The sequence below is a fragment of the Periplaneta americana genome, chromosome 7 (assembly GCF_040183065.1).
Source record: "Periplaneta americana isolate PAMFEO1 chromosome 7, P.americana_PAMFEO1_priV1, whole genome shotgun sequence".
In the NCBI taxonomy this organism is placed as follows: Eukaryota; Metazoa; Arthropoda; class Insecta; order Blattodea; family Blattidae; genus Periplaneta; species Periplaneta americana.
This window is the reverse complement of record NC_091123.1, coordinates 116,422,611-116,439,818: the sequence shown is the minus strand read 5'-3', so window position 1 is coordinate 116,439,818 and position 17,208 is coordinate 116,422,611. Positions and strand designations below refer to the sequence as shown.

At 35.2% G+C, this 17,208-nt stretch overlaps 1 protein-coding gene across 1 annotated transcript in view; it reads left to right on the top strand.

Annotated features, from left to right (window-relative positions):
- Positions 1 to 17,208, top strand: part of LOC138703379 (uncharacterized) — an 81,475-nt gene that overhangs the window by 39,013 nt on the left and 25,254 nt on the right. The gene's annotated exons all lie outside the window — the stretch shown is intronic.

The following is a 17,208-nucleotide window of genomic DNA, read 5'->3' as shown; positions in this document are numbered from 1 at the left end:
CAAATAAAAATAGTAGGCCTAAGACATAGCAAGCTGGAACAAAAATAATGGGATAAAAGAGATGGGTTTTGAATTCGAAGTACTTTCATTAGGCCTACTACATATTTAGTTACAGTATCATCAACTAGATAGCGGGAAATAACATTTTCTTTGACAATAACTCGGAAAACTCCGAGTATTTCATAATTTGACTTCAATGCAATTAGTTCTGTATTCATCCGAAATATTACTACCAAAAGCTGTGATTCCAAAAGTGTATTTCGTCTTTGTGAGGGTCAAGTAGTTGATAGGTTCATGCTGTGCAAAAAAAATAAATAAATAAACAACTAAAGATAATACAAATTGAGGTGGAGTATGAACACGTCGCATATTGTATGTGTTTGCCGATGAAGTACTTTTTAAAGATACTTGTATTCCTATTCTTGATCATTGGCCTCATAGTATAAACAAAGTTTTGTTTTTACCGCCTTCACGTATGTTGGTCCTTTCATCTTTTCTTCGGTCTACCCACATCTTTCCTTCCTCTTGATAATATGCACTCTTTTGTAACTTTCGAAGCTTTCTTTCTGTCACTATTTCTGCATGTTCTTCTATCTTTTCGTATTATTTCTCATTTCTTTTATCATATTGAATACACCAAGTTCTTCTCTAAGCTCTCCATATCGTTTTTGGTCTCAACGCATAATTCCTGCTACTAATCTCAGAAATCTAATTGCAGGTGCTACAATTCTGTCGTTTGACATTTTGAAAGATCAAACTTTCGCATCCATGCAACAGTGTTGGGGTAACCACCGCTTTATAGAACTCCAGTGTCATTTGTAGTTTGCATTTTTAAAATATCGTTTTATGACGACGCTTAAATACCGACACTTCGTAAATTTTTAGTTATGTCATAATATTTAATACAAGAAATATTTAAACACAGATAATGAACCGTATTATTATGTTCTAATAGTTTATTGCTGTTAATAATTTTTCCCTTCTTTTAGTTAAGAATTAGGTTAAAAAAGAATCATAAACTTCCATCATTTGACCTAACTCAATAACAATATTCTAAGTACTTAAGAGGGGGGGGGGGTGAAACATACGAAGTAGGACTTGTTTTAAGCAGCACGTACGGTCAGAAGACCCGTGCATTGGATTTAAGAGACAATTCTGATAATATAGTACATTTGTATGTATAATATTGCTCAATAAATCCATCTATCTGCTAAAGCAGGTATGCTCAATCTCTGACTCCCGATTACGTTCTGTAATCACAACCTTCGAATGTAGAGCGTGCTGTTCCTCGTTCGAAGCTCGACGAATGACTGCGGAAGGCAGTTCAAGTACTTAGTAAACGTACGAACAGTGCGGGACAATGACACAGTCAAAACCTTCTGTAAGCAAACGATCATTCCGTACATTGTGGGAGGAAAATTATTTTTGTTGTGAAAACGTAAACTGTTTACAATGTTGTAAGGTATTGTCAGGAATAATACTGAGCAACATAAAACATTATACGCTCTGGCATCCAGAACATGCCGAAGTGACAGAGAAGCTGTTTACCACCACCACCACTACTACTACAATTATTGTTATTGTGGTGATTTTATTCCAACAGAAATACATGTTATGATAAAATAATTTTTCAGGGGTGCAACGTGCACTACAGTTTCAAGAATTGAAAGCACTTCATGAAAGGCCAAACATTGAAGAGAGTCGAACAATTCAGAGTCTATGTTTAGGAGCAAGTTGTGTAGTATGTTGGGAATTAGCTAAGGCACTAAAAACCCTTCACGGATGGTGAACCTGTAAAGAAATCTATGTGCCTGAACAAAATATAGTTAATTACATCTCTGTACTGTGAATTCACATCACATAGATTTAATGATTTTAGACGTATGGAAAGTGATATTAATCTTTTTGTTAATCATTTCATAGGAATTTAGTACAATCTGTGAGAGTGCAGTTCCAGGACGAGTTAATTGATTTACAAAGTCTCGTAGAATTCAGAACTAAACGCGGAGAATATGACTTGCCAAGCATAGAAGTATTCAAAAATGAATAAAACGCAATATCTCAAGATGAGCTTATTAGCTGTCACTCAAAATACAGTATGTGTGCAAACAATTACTTTCAAAAATGAAGGTTGCTAAATCCAAAAATTCAAACATAGATCCCGATTAACAGATAAGAATCTTTTCTGCATTGCAATAAATTCGTTGGAAATAGATTTCCGATTACTTGCAGAAAAGAATAGCCCTATACATGCTCAATGTGGAATATGAAAATAACATTATCTATGATATAATAGTATCATAACTATATAAAATATAATAAATAATGTAATAACTGAATATTTCCTTTATCAAATTCAGTTTATTATCCGTATTTGTAAGACAGTGAGAGCGATGCCACGGGCGGTGCTGCAATGTAGTTGCGGAGCCCAGTCCGTACACAGTGTGTGTTATGCAGTGCAGCATCATCCGTGTAATCGGCGCTTTTACAATTTTGAGCATACCTGTGCTAAAGACATTGGGATAAATCTTCTCAAATGAGTTTGGAGTGAACTATAAGCTATGACACAGGCACATCTCACATTGACAGTTCATGACTAATTTTTCATAAAATACTTCTATTATTAATTGAAAGGAATGCAAATATGACGGATCAGTTTCGGGCGATCACTATCATCCGAGGAGCAAATTAAAAGCTATGGAGATAACTGAGGAAGACGAACATTTTCGCACATTTTGCTCCATGTCTTAAATTGGCTATGAAGTGGTTTCAATGTTCTTTTTTGCTCAGAATTTAAACTAGTTTAAACCTGCAACAATACGATTATCTCTGCGATATCTACTTATCCCCTCGAGTGCACAATTATCAAAATTAATACGTGAAGAATATTGTAATTTACCCTGACGAAGAGGAAAACATATTACGCTTTTATATTGTAACTGAAAACATAGCTCTCGACTTTTACGCCTCCTATGGATGAGAATTTGTTGCAATAAAGCTTTCACTTAGTAGAACTTTGAATTTCTTCTGTATTCTACTTTGCGCTAGAAAAACTCATGACTTATGCGAGATTCGAACTCAAGAAACTGACGAAGGCATCTTGCCCGTTGTGTACACTGCAACTGATCTGAATCTTACTAAGATTACTACATGATCACCAGGCTAAAGACTGAAGGAAGCAAAGTTTAAGGCTGGTTACACACTACAGCGAGACCTACTGTCCGTTACTCAGGAGAAGACGAGCGGTAAGAATGTGACCTTCTTGACTATCGCTGTTGATTATTATAAACATCGCTCAGATAAGCATCCCAGTAGCCAGGTTATTACTCGTGCAGGAAACATGAGTAACAATGCGTATGGAAATTAAAGCTAAGTTGAACAGAAGGAGACCTAGGGCCGTTTTCATACACATTCTTAGCGCGGGCTTTCGGTGGATGATCAGCGAACTAAGGTTTTTCGTATTCATAAACCAGTGTCAGCGATATAATATGATATGAATCCTGTTTAGCTGCTCGTAGCCCGGGCTAGCGAAATGTCTATGAATAGCACCCCTAATGTTTCCGCTTACTGCAGTACAAATATTGTACGTGTTGTCGTACGTTATCTGTTCACATCCCTTCCTCCTCAGTCCGCTCTCGTCTTCTCCTGAGTCACCGACAGTATGAACTATGTAATGTGTGGACACGGCTTAGCTTAGCCTAACGTCTTCACACTATTGCGAGAAATATGTTGCTACACAATGGAGACATCTCTGTACAGATAATTAAAACACGAGTAGGCAGTTTGATCAAAGACTTTGTATATAATACTATACAAGGTCTTTGGATTTGATATGAGCTGATAGAAATAAAGTTACACAAATTTGAACATCTAACTTTATATTAATTGATAAATTTCATTCACGTAATATAAATTTTATAGGCTACAATTAGGTTAGGTTATCTGTGGGAGCGGGAAATACGTAGCTATGTTTTCAAAAAATCGCTAGCCGACCAGTGTCACCTATGCCTTATTTCGAGCGTTACTCCGTGCTAAAGGAAAGCATTTTCCATAGCTTGACAAACATATCATTACATATTTCTCGCTGAAGTGTGTGTAACGGGCCTTATAGCCTGGAGATTTGCAGCTGCATTCATTGAACTTATTTCGCTCAAACACGTGACAATGACGGAAATTGTTTTTCTTATTATATTTGAGACAGGACGGTAGCTGTAAAATCGTGTTAATGTGTTAATTACAGTCTTGCGGCTATATTAAATAATGTCCCGGTTATCTAAGTTAAGCTGATGGAAAATGACACCCGATTGCTCAGAACTACAGTAGTTTACGTGTTTTAAAATCTGTTGTACGAGATTTATCTTAGCTCTAATTATTTTACCTATTAAGAAGTGTAATCCTCGAGAGTAACGTGATCTTCTCCCTTTCATGTCGAGTGGACATTTGTGTTAATTCTTTTGTATCGGAGTTGAAATGAAACAAGGGCAATAGATCACCAGCAAACTGAATGCTATAAATATATTTTTATTAATTTCCTATTTTAATATCAATATTTCATAATATACAATATTATTCATATTGATATAATTTTTGCTATTTGTTCATTTCTGTTGGTTTCATGGCTAATTTTAAATCCGATAAATATTTATTTCCTTTTTAATTATTCCCTTAATTTTGTTGTTCAATTTCCCCAATAATTGAAGGGTTCAGAATCACAATGGGCCAAGTGCCATATATTAAAAACATAGAAAACAACAACAAATTCCACAATTTGGGACATCTGGCCGAAATCTACGGCTGACCACTAGGATCCAGAATACAAAGCAGAGGCTAAATGAAAAATACAATATGATTGCGGAGAGAATACGGAACAATGATAAATTTAAAAATAAAGTACAATTTGATTTCGGACAAACATGAGATGAAAATACATTGAAGAGTAATGAAATGAAGTGAAAAAAAATTACATAGTATTATACAAGTGATTGTGTAAAATGGATAATGAATCTCTGAATACCATTAGACAAATTTTGTTAATGTCCTCATTAGAATATTTAAGAGAAAGGAGAATGGTTTTGGTTAACTTAAATGAAGTTCCCCTAGCGCCAAAAAGAAGTCCTTTCACTTCCCATGTATTAATATTCATTTTGTATCTCTCACTGAAGTGAGGAATACATGGGTTGTAAATATACTTCTTTTCATCGTTAACGTCATTGGCTTGTTGATCATCCTTCTAAAATTAAAGCTAAAATTTAGTGAGAACCATATTTAATGAAACGTATAGCAATTAATATAAAGTATGCACATTAAAACTAAATGATATGTCAATCTACACTAAACCACGGTATTCACTTAACTTCAACCCTTACTTTTTCCGTTTTTAATAAATGGCGCTTGGCCCAGTATGGCTCTGAACCCTTAATTCTATTATATTAAAATACTCTGAAGTAACATAATGAAAGTAGATAAAATATTTTACAGTACTAGCGCAAAAATAATAATTCATGTGCTAAGATTTACTGATATGTATAACTAGACGCTAAGATTAGCGACAGCACACAAACGAGACAGAGAGAAGAATGTCGCTGCTCTAGTTATGATAATCAGGACTTGCTACACATTAGAAACCCTTCACTGCATTATTTAAGACTGATTTTTGAGAAAGTGAAGCCGTGAAAGTGACGAAGCAGAATAGTTCGAAATGACCAGGTCTTTAACGTCATTTTTGTTTTAGAAGCAACTGAACAACATTATCGAGAGTTGACGAGTTCTGACGATAAAAAGGCCTATTTTATGAATCAGGAAATAAGAAGCCAAGCATTGAATCGAGATTTTAATGTAGTTGTAATGTCTGCATTTCGTAACGGTTGAGATTAAACTATAACTACTAAAGTATAGATTAAATAGTACTGATAGTTTTTAATGCACTGTCAATTAAGTATCAGAGAGAAAGCAACTGGTCAGTCTATCCCATTATTTCCTGGCTTAGTTTCCTCGTGAATGATGTCTTATTGGTGTCACGAGATTAAAACTTGTCTTCGGACAGCTGACTAAACAATAACAACAATAATGCATAACCGAATATCCATCTATAAGGTGTATCTGTACTTGGAAAACCAAAAATTCCATTTCTCAATGTCTTCTACAGTATCTTGAAAAAACTAGCTTCACCTGAGAATACTATTAGTTATTTTTAAAGTGTTCAGTACTGTTTCTTCCCCTGTTTTCCTTTCTCTTTCATTTTTTCTTTTCTTCCTATTTTCAACCACCTAACCAAAGCTACTAACATACCCACCCACTAATATTTTCTCTCTCTTAATTTAAGCATGTCTTCAATTTATTACTTCATTCTTCAATTCTTTTTTCCTTCAAAAATGTCTTTGGTTCTTTCTGTAAACGCTTATTTTGTTTTTCCTTTATTATATTATTTACTCTGTTCTTCCTACAGATCTGTAATTTATTGTATAATTTATAATTCATTATTATTAATTCTTTCTTGAGTACCGTAATTTAGTTTTGATTCTCTTTTCTTCTCACTCATTATCAATATCTTGTTATTATTTTCTCTTTATTTTTCTGATAGTTTCTTTGTATAATCGCTGTCTTTTCCTCAATGACTATCTTCGCAAATTCTCACTTTATATCCTTAAAACTTACTTTCTCTCCCTATTCATCTCCGTTTCTGTAATTATTTCTCCATTATTTCCTTTCATTAATTCACACTTTCTTCTTTATCTCTCGTTATAAAATTATTTCTCTCTCCATTTCCTTTCTCATGTCTTCCTTTTCACTATTATTTTCTTATTTTTTTTAATTTCTGTACTTTGAATTCTTGCTTTTTCTTCTAAATTTCTTATTACTTCTTTCCCCCCTTTTAAGAGCTTCACTCATGTTAGAGTTCCATAGTAGGTATAGAAATGACGGGACTCTTGTAACACAGTCTACTATATACAGTCATGAAGCTTGAGTTTTGAGGGTGCTAGAAACAATAGACTGTGACGGTACTATTTTGCATTGCCTGTAATGAGGCGATATTAGCGATCCTAGTGGTGAGCAACTATCTAATGTTTGCATATTTACTACGTATTGGCTTCGCGACTGTATATACTAGACTGTGCTTGTAATATGGAGTGAGGATGACGTCGGGCATTCACGTTTTACAATACTGAATATCACAGAAAATAGGCATACACGCTCGAAGTGGAATCTAACAGATGAAAGAATCCACTACGAAAAATCAAAACTACAAAGTCCGCCAAAAAATGTATACATTCTTTAAGGAACGAAAACTATTTATTATGTGTTTGTTTTACATTTAAATACTGATCACACATGTAGTACTGTCTTCAGTTAAGCACATAGTTATTTTAGATGTTCAAAATGTTCGCCGTTCGCCGACGAAGCAGAAATTGTAGCTGTACTCGCTCTTTCCTATCTTCCTTTGTAAATATCACAAATCGTTCCATTCGCCTGAAACTATTCAATAATCCACACCTGTGGAGTAACGGTCAGCGCGTCTGGCCGCGAAATCAGGTGGCCCGGGTTCGATTCCCGGTCGGGGCAAGTTGCCTGGTTGAGGTTTTTTCCGGGGTTTTCCCTCAACCCAATATGAGCAAATGCTGGATAGCTTTCGGTGCTGGTCCCTGGACTCATTTCACCGGCATTATCACCTTCATCTCATTCAGACGCTAAATAACCTCAGCTGTTGATAAGGCGTCGTAAAATAACCTAATAAAATAATAAAATAAAAACTTGTCAATAATGCGTTTAATTGTTAGGAAGGTTCGGGGTTCTGTTTCATACTCCCGCCTCCACTGACGCTGCACTTCAACGACATTATCAAACCTCATAAACCTCTTCAGAATACATTTTCAGGATTTTTTTTTATCCAACACCATGTATCGCTGCTTGAACGCAAGCGTGCTCCAGCCATTTTGTTTTCTCACTATCGTGATGAAAGTACCGTCGTCTGTGGAGCGAAAGACCATACTACAATATACTCGTAATTCAAATCAATTGACAATATCAATATCCCGAAACAGTCTGAGAAAGAGTGTAGGCCTATACATTTTTTTGGCGGACTCTTGTATTAATAGTTAAATATACCATATTTAATCCAGATTACTGAAAACACGAGGAGGATCTCAAAAGTAATGCACACTTTGCATGCGCTCCCTACTTCATGGTTCTGTGTGGTTCTTGTTTATCGGTCTAGTAGTGAGAGTTATTCCGAACACGTTTGAGCAAGTTCAGCCAAATTGTGTAAATACTTCCTTGTGTAGAAATTATTCAAACAGACAACGAAAATCAGTCAGATTAGGTCACTGTCTTAGATTAAAGATCCTTCATTGAAATTGAAAATTGTATGAATTGCTTTGAAAAGTGTGTAGTGACTAAAGGTAGGAATTTATACAACATGAGGAAATTAGGTTAGTTTTGCTCAGGCTGTCGTTACGTCATTAATGACGTGAAGCCTGAGGTATGGTCAGGTTATAACTGAAATATGTTTTCTATCGCAACAATTGAATGGGGATATGTTCTTGTGCGTAGGGTTCAGCGTTGTGCTCCGCCTATTGGTTTGATTACATTGCACTGCGATTCGTTGATTGATTAACCACATAAAGCTACAGTCTCTCCCAAACAAGTACCTGCATTGTTAGCTATGTTCACTCTCTCTTTCAACAATGAACACTCCATGCATACCTAACCCTGTAATGGTCTTGACGTTTCCGTGCTATAGGAGACAAACAATGCGCTGGAAGACTCAAATCATCTACGAACTTCACTGCAGAGGTTGTTTTTTCAATATTGGTACATCAGTCACTGCAGATTACTACAAGTTTTTGCGTAAGAAAATATTGCACCCAAAATGTCGCCAGAACCGACCACGGCTATTGGAGTCAGTTATGCTGCTGCTTCACGATAATGCGTGACTGTATATCACCGAGCCAGTGAGGGGAGTAATGACCGATTACAAGAGGAAAATACTCCCTCACCCAGCCTACAGTCCGGACATCGAGTCCACCTGACTGATTTTTTTTTCCAAACTGAAAAATTCACTTGGAAGTCAAGTTTCAGAACCTTAAATAATTTAAATACAGCTATGACTCGACGCATCCGAGAAATAAACTTCAAAGAAGAATTAAACGGCATCCAACAGCTACCACGACATTGGCATGCAGTCAAAACTCTCCAAGGAGAAGGGATTGAAAAAAATAAAATGTGTGCCAATTAAGTAAGTATGTGCATTACTTCTGGGTTTACCCTCGTAATTTTATAACGTGACTGCAATTCCTGTTTTCCTCAGGGAACGAGGACAGAAGTCAAGACCGCACTTGAATTGAGACATAATTACATTTATATAAAGAATTCGAGTCTGCAGCAATAAACCGTAGAGTACAGACGTAAGCGTCAAAAGCGTTGACGAGTATAGAGGCAAACTGGTAGCAAAAGTGAAATTATCATAAGAGAAAAATAGAAGAGTGGATGCAAAAGGAGATAGCAGAAGTTGGAAAAGCAAGTTTGACTAATAAATATCACCACCGTATCATATTAAAGTATTCATTTTTGTTAATATGGGAAACTACAGACGTTTCTGTCGTATTAATTCTACAGCAATGCTATCACATATTACAGTTTGATTGTTTCAAAGTAATTGGGGACAAAGATTGTAGTCATGACTTGTATGTACACCAAAAAAATTCCTGTGAACAAGACTCAGTGGTTACATAAGTTTAAAAGTAGGCCGGTGCAGAAAAGTAATATAAATTTTACAAGACCACAGAATGCTACAACGTCGAAAAATGTAAGAATTGGTCAATATTCGTCGTAACTTTCAGAGATGGAATTACTCTAAATTCTTATGCCAACAGAGCTTATTATAAAAAGACTGAAAAAACATCTTAACGAATAGATTATATTATGGTTTATTTAACGACGCTCGCAACAGCAGAAATTAAATCAGCGTCGCCGGTGGGCCGAAATTTTGTCCCGCAGGAGTTCTTTTACATGCCAGTAAATCTACTGACATGAGCCTGTCGCATTTAAACACACTTAAAATGTCATCGACCTGGGCCGGGATCGAACCCGCAACCTCGAGCACAGAAGGCCAGCGCTATACCAAGTACGCTACCGAGGCCGACTTTAACGAATAGGTCAAGACAATTTTGTTCAACAAATTATCATTTTCCTCTTTCCATTAATCTTAATCTTACTTACAAATGGCTGTTAAGGAACCCGGAGGTTCATTGCCGCCCTCACATAAGCCCGCCATCGACCCCTATCCTGTGCAAAATTAATCCAGTCTCTATCATAATATCCCACCTACCTCAAATACATTTTAATATTATCCTCCCATCTACGTCTCGGCCTCCCCAAAGGTCTTTTCCCCTCCGGCCTCGCAACTAGCACTCCATATGCATTTCTAGATTGCCCATACGTGCTACATGCCCTGCCCATCTCAAATGTCTGGATTTAATGTTCCTAATTATGTCAGGTGAAGAATACAATGCGTGCAGTTCTGTGTTGTGTAACTTTCTCCATTCTTAGTCTTAATGTTAGTGGGAAAAAAAAATTCTTGCATCTCAAAACGAAAATTATCGATTTGACTAGACTAACGACAAGGTATGAAAAAATACTTCTAAAGATACACAACTCGTCCTGGAACGCCGTGTGTTATGGGTTTACTACCAAAATTTGTTTCTCTTTATACATCACTTAGGATACGTACTGCAATCCAATACAGGCCCTAAATGAAAATAAGTTCCTCGGTCAGTCAGTCAGTAGATATTATAGCCTTTCAGTACCTTACAATATTTCCAATTCATAATTTTCTAATAAACCAAATAATTCCTTACTTATTCAGTTTGTACCGTTATTATAGACCAGTTCATTCACATAGCCTACCTACATTATTGTTGCATTAAGCTGTACCAATGATTAATAATATCTTAATTTCATAGTGCGTTAAATGATTGGTAATTGAAGGATTTTCTTTAAGTAGAGTAAATTACTGTCGGGTATAAACATGCCTGTGTAATAAGAGGGAAAGGTGTCTGAGAACTTCAACAACCGCAACCTTGCTCAGAAATGCAGCAAGAAACTGCATTCACTTGTCTCTATTGCATCCTTCAAGTAACGACTAGAGAGCGAAGTTGTTCTTTCACGTCTCGGATCGGACTGAATTGTCAATAAACAAACAATTTCTTTGTTTCGTTCCATCATGGAGAAGGTTGGTGGCGCTCCTCAATACGTGCTACAGTGTCACGATTCGTTACGTTTGCGCAACGTTTTGCCATATTATTGTTCACAATAAGATACGTGACCAGAGTCTTCCACCATTATTTACTTCATCTTGCTCACATAAGTTATCAATTGAATACTCTAAGGACCAGGTGTATAAATAATTGTCAGATTAACACACCAAATCAATAAGTACTTGTACTTCACTGCGAATTTTGCGTTGCATAAATATCAAGTTAAGGTTATTTTGTTTTAACTTTAAGTTAAATATAACTGATGGATTTTCTGTAGTTAGTCGTATTGTTAACTGAAGTTTACAGAAATATTTCCAAAAGATAAGATTCTTCTTAAAAGTAAAATGGTGAATAAAGTCTATTTCATTATAATTAGGCAGACTTTTGTTACATTTTAGCTTCCGATTCTGGTACATTTTTAAAATAAACACTTTTAATTAATATTTTTATAATGAGAGTTAAATTCCAAATTCTTGATATATTTATTTCCTGGTTTCTGATTATTCTGATATCTCATCTGATGACGTATTACATTTCGTCATGCTCCTCCTTTGTTTTTAATAAATATTAATGACCTTTTAATGATAGACTTTAAAGAATATGAAGGTGATTTATATTCGTATGCTGATGGTACTGTTTTACTTTTTAGTGGAAAAACTTGGATTGATGCTTATTATGATGCAAATTGTGCCTTAAAATTAAAAACAAATGGTTCGATTTAAATTTACTTGTAATTAATAAAGATGAAACAATATCTATCCCATTTTCTTTAAATAATAAAGGTAAACCAATTTCATCTACACCAAAAATTAAAATGCATAATTTGAATTGTTCCGATATACATTGCAACTGTTCAGTTATTAATGAGGTTAAATACTTAGGTATAATTATTGATAATCATTTAAAATGGAATAATCATATTCATTATATTTGTAATAAATTACGTAAAACATTATATTACTTTGCTGTTCTAAGAAATATTTTCCCAATTAACTGTTTACGTATAATTTATTTAGCATTATTTCAATCTATATTTATGTATGGTATTATAGGTTAGGGTGGAACTTATAAATCCAACCTATATCGTTAATTTTACTACAGAAAAAAAGTATTAAAAATTTGTTTAAAAAAACAGAAAAATTACTCAACTGAATTGTTGTTTAAACATTTCAAAGTTTTCAACATTAAGCAAAATTTATTACAGTATTTTATTTTATTAAAATATTTTCACAGAAATCTTAATAATTTTGAAAGGTATGTACATAAATATAGAACTAAAAATATGAATTCTCTGCGTTTGTCTGAACCCAAATGTAAAACCACTGCAGCTTTTTATCATAGCACGAGTCAAGGTCCCAGATTATTAAACAAATTTTACTCTAAAATTATTTTAACCACGAATTCTTTCCAAATTAATAAAAAATTAAAATTTGTATTGAATTTATAGTTTGGGTTTAAACATATTAAGAACTTTTTAATCTGTATTCACTCTCAAATTTAATTTTATTTTTGTCTGTATTGGTATCCCTCCTGAGCACGAGCCTTATTCATAGGCTAGTTTATCTTTCATTGTATTAACTTGTATTAATTTCAAACTTACTGGCAATAAAATAAATAAATAAAGAATAAATAAATAAATAAATAAATAAATAAATAAATAAATAAATAAATTTTCCACAAGCGAACTCGATTACAAACAATTTAAAATAAAATTATTGTTGCCTAAAATTGTAGTGGAAGAACTTTAACTAATGTAGCCACTTCCTCTGTCTGTTACAACCATAAAAGAACGAAATTATGCTCTAAACCCAATGTTCATTATCCTCTTCTCACGCATTGAGACTCTAGTTCAATAGGTGATGGTTTTATTTTCTTATTGGCGAAACCTCTGGAAATCAATGGGCTTTACACATGAATTTCACTCATGTTTCGCGATGTTGTCACATATTTTACTGACAATATCAGTTAGAACTAAATATAGTTTAAATATTTTGTAATTGGTTGTTTTACGGCGCTTTTTCAACTGCTAAGGTTATATAGCGTCTGAATGAGATGAAGGTCATAATGCCAACGAAATGCATACAGGGTCCAAAGCCGAAAGTTACCCAGCTTTGCTTTTAATGGGCTGAGGGAAAACTCAAGAAAAAACCTCAACCAGGTAATTTGTCCCAACCAGGATTTGAACCGGGCCATCTCGTTTCTCAGTCAGGTGTGCTAACTGTTACTTCTCATATTCGTAAGTTAGTTTCACACATGTGTAGAAACTAACCTCGAGTTATTTACTAAATTTCAGTTAAAATAACTTACAGTTAGTGAATCTGAAACATAAGGGCCAAGTTATTAATAGGCTTTGTATTCCAGTTACCTAAACACTGAAGTTAAAGTCACTTTGGGTATATTGTACGCCGAACACAGCTAATGCAACGGATGAGGATATAAACAAACAGGTCGTAGCTGCGTGTTCGTAGAGTACAGTCAACTCCCGACATTCTGAAGCTATGCTAGTAAACACATGCTTGAGCCGTGATGTTCATTTTCGTCGTGATCTTTGCAATGAATAGTAACGTGCATTTGTAAGTTACGGAACTTGAACATATACGGATGTCACTTGAAATGATTTTATATTGCAAGAAACTGTTTTGATAGCACATGACATTATTGTGCATGATATAGTACAAAATATTCATATTGTCTGATATTTTTTCGTGTTTCATTAGGATATTGCATATGTCGCTCATCACTAAAACCCCACTAACTTTCTATATATTTTTCTAGGATTCTCTAAAATGTAGATTATATAATTTGTTAATTGGGATGTTGGCATTGAACATCATGGTAGGCTACACAAATCCATGCTAAACGTCGAGTTAATATCTTCATAATTTTCAGATTTTGATGGTACTGGTTCTTTCGGATTACGTTCAACACACTTTCTGTGCCTTTTGGTATTGCAGTCCCTTTCAGTGCACTGTTTTGGCACTTTAACGTCTATTTTACACAATTTATTTGTAATGTTGTCTATACGGACAGTGAAAATATTAGTTAAAATATCCTTAACTATGCTCTGCAATATTACACACTTGAGCGTCTTACCCAAGGCATTTTATCTCTGCAACGAATCTTCAATCAGCCACAAAGATGTAGTTATTAATATAATACGACTAGTAAGAGCACATTATAATTGCGTCCCAGTTTGACTTTCTGGAGGAAGAGGGCAGAGGATGCGTAACTAGTTCGTATACGAATGTATCTGTACCTACGCTGTGACATCACATATACTTCGAATCGGCCAACATCATTCCAGTTTATAGGTAGCTGGAATACGGAGCCAGCCACCGGCGTGGCTCAGTCGGTTAAGGCGCTTGCCTGCCGGTCTGAAGTTGCGTTCGGGCGCGGGTTCTATCCCCGCTTGGGCTGATTACCTGGTTGGGTTTTTTCCGAGGTTTTCCCCAACCGTAATGTGAATGCAAGGTAATCTATGGCGAATCCTCGGTCTCATCTCGCCAAATATCATCTCGCTATCACCAATCTCATCGACGCTAAATAACCTAGTAGTTGATACAGCGTCGTTAAATAACCAAATAAAATATAAAAAAAAAAATACGGAGCCTAGTTATTAACATTAGCTTCGGAGTCAAAGGCATAATAATTTTAGAGCAAGATGAAACAATAGGAGATCAAAAATAAAATGTAGAAAGCGGAAGCCAAATTTCTGAATGAAATAAAATACGCAGAGAAAAATGAACGGTAGGAGGCCTGGCTCATTATCGGAATAAATGAGGGCGGAATAAACTCTCTACTGTAAAGTCACAACAGCAGGGACACATTTGAGTTACGATTTCGGAATAAATAGCAAACATAAGAGGAAAAAGTTTCATTTCCCACAACAATGTATTACAAATACATTGAAATGCATGTTATAAATTCAGTTCACACATATGAATGTATACAATACAATTATTATAGTAAAAAAATTGTTACGAAACAATTACGTCTTGCCGAGGGAAAGTAGTGGAAACATATGCTCCTAGCGTCGTACAGTTATTTTTGTATCATTGCACTACCTGGAACATGCCTCATAAAAATTACCTGGCTGTGCATTTTTTTATCTTGTGTTGAAATGCGCTGCTCTGGTAATTATAACCTTGTATTAATGTTGTACATGCCAACTAACAAAAGCAGATAACCTTATAAGGCGAGATCAATAGAAGGAAGCTAGACGGAAGTTTATACACGCTGTTGAACGAAAGTAATAGACTATATTAGTAATTTATAATAAAACAAATGCAGTGCTCTGTTTAGTGTAAAGAAGCGGAACGCGAGTAAAAGGAGTAGAGCGTTCACATAGCAGAAATATAATTTTATAAATTATGAAAACTAACATATTTTCGAGTAAAATTGCTGCTGCCTAGCTGCTTTCTTATAAATTGAGCATCAACTTTTCATTAACTACTTTTATAAATTAGCACTTTCCTTTTTAATGATATTCATTTATAATAAGAATTATTGACTTGAGCCAAAGCAATTTTTCACCCTTTATTTTTTATTGTGAATATACAGGCTGTTTCCGGGCTGGTGTTACAAACTTTCAAGGATGATGGCGAAGGGCACATGTATCAATTTGAGATAAGGAACCCTGGTCCGTAAATGACCGAGTCGAAAGTTACAAGCAAAAATAGTTGTGTGGAAATGAAATAATTTTATTCCTCTGTACACCTCATTTGTGTATATTTTACTGTACATCTTACACATACTGTATTCATCTGGCGTTGTTTACGTTGTCTACCTACAGTATTCCTTTCAGTGTATTGTCTGAGTGGTGGGGACAGGAAACTACACTAAAGCAATGCAGATGGCGTAATATGTAACGGACATGATCGCTCCTGATATGTACGTCTGTAGACAGCAGTGTATGTGTACAAGTTGCAGTGTCCAGTCGATCAGTCCTAGTGAAATAGAGTACAAGAGAGCGGAATATATAGACATGATTTTCGAATACGGACGAGCCAATGGGAGCAGTAGACAAGTTCACAGATTGTATCGATTTAATTACCCACGTAGGAGACATCCGGCCCATACTATCTTTCCACGACTGTTCCAAAGGTTAAGGGAAAGAGGGCACGTGGTGCCAAATTACAATTTCATTTCCACACTACTATTTCTGCTTTTAACTTTTGACTCAGTCATTTCCGGACCAGGGTTCCTTATCTCAAATTGATGCTTGTGCCCTTCCCAATCATCCCTGAAAGTTAGTAACACCAGCCCAGAAACAGCCTGTAATTAATATATATAGTAAAATATTCCCTTCTCTGTGCTGCTCAAATACTCACACTTTTATACTCTTCTCCAACCAGGAGATTAACCGTGAAAGGAATGTGCTTACTATTGCGTCATCTATTGGAGCGAAGTAGATAGATAATATTACCGTTATAACGTCAGTTTAAAAAACATGCGCTCTCCTGCATAAGTTATTTCCTGTATGGAGGGATTGAAAGAACAGGAGATTAACCGTGATCTATTTTTGTAACTAGGGTAGTATAATTATGTGTTTATCAATGTTATTGTTTGTGCTTCGAGAGTTAACCAATGGAGGTGAGTGTATCCACGTCTGTGACCTTATGACATCAACATTCATTCGCAGCATTACCCGGTGCGTCTCATTCCCCTGAGGCTTTCTCCTGGTTAGAGTACAGTAATGTATTTTTATTTTACAATGAAATCCCGATTATTCAAAGAAACAATATGTTCTTGCGCTAGACCTATGATTTAAGAGGCGCTTAAAGAAATTCAGACAGAATTTAAGGAAATTATAGGCTGAAACGTTTATACTTAAATTAAGCTTATAATACAGTGTGTAGGCGCTTTCTTTAACACTGTAGTATATTTTATTTGATATTCATTTAAATACAGAGTGTCCCAAAAGCCACCATACATAAGAAATATTGGTTCAAATAAA